The following is a 4380-nucleotide window of genomic DNA, read 5'->3' on the forward strand; positions in this document are numbered from 1 at the left end:
AGACTTCCGTCAACATTTCCGTAGCGATATATGGTAAATCACTTCTTCGCTTGATGTAAATTACTCCTTTCTATTAAAAAAAGCCCGTAATCTAAAGCGAGGGTTCATTGCCAATGTTGGGGAGAAAATGCATTGCGGTTTGCTGCCCTCCTGCCAACCGCGAATGTTCATCACAATTGCAGTTTACGCAGGAAATGTGGACAATATGCCGTTTCAGTACATAACCTGACATCTAAAATTGTTGAAATATTCACAGAAACTCTCTCTCTCTCTATATATATATATGTATATTTTGACCTTTTCCTATTTTTTTGTGAAGAAAAAACCTGCCTGCCTGCCTAAATGCCTACGCCAGAACTGGCCCCTTGCACCTCTTCACTTTCTCCCTCCAGGCAGCACGTTCCTTAGCCTTCTGTTGAAGAAAAAACAAAAAGAGGAAAAATCCGATTTTTAAACCCTATTCAGACAGAGTGGTCTTTTGAGGCCCGCACCAAATAGCGCCTAAACGGCAGAAATTTTCAAAACAAATCATTAGAAACAAAAAAAGAAAATGTTACAGCATATATAGTGCTGGGGTTGGCGCGGAGCCCAGGTGTACTGTTTAGGGTTAACATGTTCTGCTTTGACATTTTCTTACATATCTTGTCTAACTGTCATTTAAACGTATCGAATAGCTCTTGTCGTTCATCTTTATATAACGTACAGTCAAGTAGAAAGTGTATCTCGTTTTCAACATATAAATGATTACAGAATTTGCACGTTCTATCTTTCAGAGGGGTACGGCTATGCCTGCCGGATTCTATACGTAAGGGATTGTCACTAGTGCGAAGTTTACACATGGCTCTGCAATGTTTAAATATGTTTGTTTGTCATAAATATCTTTGGATGATACTACTAATAATAAGTAAGAATAAATTTAAGAATTTTGGAAATAATGGAAAGAAATTGATGGAAATAATTGACTGTCCCCCGTCAGCTCCTGTCATAAGTTTTTCCTTGAAATAAAGCATTTCTGAAACTGTATGTAGTAGTATTTCGGCATCTGTATCTTTGTGACAGATATAGATTCTTTTCGTAGCAGAATTAACAACATGATTACGTACAGAATTACCAAATAAACGTTCGAAATCAACAAAATAAAATATGAATTTGATTTTTAACACATAGTAAAGTATTATCTTTTATATTTACACATATTCATAGATTTTAAGAGTTTCTGGGGATCATTTCTACCCTACCGTTGTATTTGGATGCGGTGCGTTCTTTCCATTTTGTTACCGCCATATTGGTTAAAAAGTTTGCAACGTTTTCCACAAATTTAGTTTCCTTTCCTTGCCGATTTGCCATGTGAATTTCCACTGTGCTGGATAGTTCATTTAACGGAGCACTCATGGCGCTCGAAGCCAAGATAGTCGACAGGTATGTACATGATTATTTACTGTTTGCAAGGACGAGAAAAATATACTGTTACGCATGGGATATTTTCACCACATGGCACAATTTGTGCAGATTGCGACATTTGCCGGTGAATGAAGAATTATCTATATGTGCCAGCGTATCTCTGGTGGACGTCGAGTATAGTTTTGTTTGAATTGTGAAGAGCGCAAAGATTGTATTTGCACTTTTTCTTCGGAGAAAAGGGAGACAGTAAATTTGCTTCTTATTTTTTGTGGGAGGGGGGCGAATTAAAATGGGATCGGGCGGGCAAGAGTCGGTGTCAAGAAAAATTGACGAAGTTTCTTCTTTCAATTTGAGGCTGCTGCCCTTAACTAGCTGAAAATTCCTCAGTTTGTGGCTAGTACGATACTGGGTTACTACACAATACCAACAGATCCCTGAGAATTAATTTCACTTCGTGTGTGTCAGACAGCAAGTGTGTATGAAGTCTCTTGTGAAATATTCTACATCCTATATTGATAATAAAATATGTTTCAGTAATTCTGCAATCACAAGGTATTTTCTTATAGGATACAGAGCACTTTATGCCTGAACACCACGGGCACAGTGGAACAGAGGACAATTGAGAGGATGCTGCTGGATTTCAAGCTCACTGCATCACAGGTTGGGAAGTTTGTGAAGACAGTTTTCCCAACTGTCCGGGTGACCCATGGAAAGGGGAAGAAGAGCACAATCTACGAAGGTATTTCCATCAGGGCCTCATCACCACATCATAGACAGCAGCCAACACCCAACCCAGTCTACAGCCCATTTAGTCTGCTCCACCAACCTGTCTATATGCCCCACCAAGTCAGCATGCTCCACCAACCATCCCAATACACCGCCCAGGACGTCAACTCCATCATCCACAAGTACGAGCAAGAACTGGCACATATTCGGACATTGTAGTAAGGTCAAGTTGGCGGCGGAGTAGCCCTCCTCATATGCGACCTACCTCCGTGCAAACGAAGACCTGACCTTGAATCGAACAACAGCTCCTGGCAGAACTTGTGGGCAGAAATTTGGGTCAACGGCAACAAGATCCTAGTAGCATGCATATACAGACCGCCAACAGCTCCTGACACGTTCTTCCAAGATTTCGAGCACAATGTGGCCAAAGCCGTTGACGAAAAGGGACAGATCATAATCACTGGTGACTTTAATTGCCACAACTCAGCTTGGGGAGGAACCCTTACTGACAACAATGGACTGTTACTAGCAGATATAGTGGATAGATACGGACTGTACCAGTCTCAGTACCTTGAGACGAGGATAACACAGACTTGTAAAAGTGTACTAGACCTGATGATTTTGTCTGACCCTGCTAGGATTAAGCACATGTACACACTAGCACCTCCGGGCACTTCTGATCATTGCGTAGTAGTGTGCAAACTCAACATGCTTTTATCTAATAGATGTATTAAGCGCCATATATGGTTGTATAACAGTGACAGGGCGAATTTTGATTTGTTCAGACATGAACTAAGCAAGGCTAACTGGCAGAGTTGTATGTATGGATCACTAGATAACAGATGGAACAGCTGGAACTCGGTTGGGTTAAGGCAGCCTATGGCAAACTATGATTAGTATTTCATACATATGGCTGTAACTTTTGATAGCTTGGTCGCACCACAACTTAATTTCACACAGTTCTAGTAGTACTTGAAACACATTGAATAAAGGTTATTTTGTTTTTACTACTTCTGAATTTTTGGGTTAAAAATCAACATTTTGGTTATAAAAAAGCTGTTTACTTCATGGCTTTACGCGCAAGCGGTAACAACACCTTTCATCATGATATTTTACAGGTAGAAAGCCAACCCCCTATTTATTATTTTTGTCCGAGGCTATTTTGTTTTAAATGAGTTACATTGTTTTTTTGGGCCAAAAACGACAGAAACAGCTATTTTTCTGTCATTTTTCGTTAAAAATTCGCCACAGTTAAAAAAATTTCGACTTATATGCAAAATAGCCTCGGACAATTTTGTTTAAAAAGTGATAATACGTAAACATGGATTACTCTAAGGATGAATTATGTTGTTTTCAGCTGCGCGTAAAGCCGTTTAAGTCATACTCCGTGAATAAAATGCGTAACAACGCGGGTTTACAGGGGAAACATACAAATGACCGCCGGTAACCCCGAATTCGAACACGCGTTCTATTCGAATGACGTCATATCGAACACGGTGGAACATTATTCGGGTTCGAAACATGTATGTGGCAATCGTGCAGACACACGCCCGAACTCGAACATGAATATCAGCCTAGGCCGCCTTAACCCAACCGAGAAGCAAAAATTTCTTCACATTGCAAAAAATACTATTCCTAACAAAATGGTCGACCGGTCAAAGTAAATTCCAGAACCTCTAAGCCCTGGATCAGTCCAGATCTGCTTGAGATGATACGGCACAAAACGGACCTCTACCACGAGTACAAATCTTCACTATCACAGGAAGCCTGGAATAACTACACTACCTACAAGAATCGGCTCACCTCAGAGCTTCGCAAAGCCGAACGTGAATTCTATCACACAATCAGTGACAAGTGTAAGAGTCCAGACGCTTCAAAACTGCTATGGTCAGTGCTAAATAGGCTTAACGGGAAAGAAAGCAGAGGCATACCGACTCTCTCAAACAACGGTCTACTTGTAGACAAAGAGGAAGAGAAAGCTGAACTTCTGAATGAAATATTTGTAAACATTACTAAAGACTGTAACCATCCAGACAGGACTATGAAACTTCCCATACTTACCTCTAAACAGTTCACAACACATCAAGTCACCCGTGAGGAAGTCCTGACTGTACTGCTGAGTCTTCAAGTCGACAAAGCCCCGGGACCTGATGGGATCTCAAACAAACTTCTTAGAGAGGCTGCGCCTGAAATCTGTGACTCGTTACAATGCCTATTTAACTACTCCTTGTCAACCGGAACATTCCCCACGGA

This window comes from Branchiostoma belcheri, unplaced genomic scaffold (assembly GCF_001625305.1).
Source record: "Branchiostoma belcheri isolate BF01 breed outbred unplaced genomic scaffold, Haploidv18h27 scaffold383, whole genome shotgun sequence".
Taxonomy (NCBI): domain Eukaryota; kingdom Metazoa; phylum Chordata; class Leptocardii; order Amphioxiformes; family Branchiostomatidae; genus Branchiostoma; species Branchiostoma belcheri.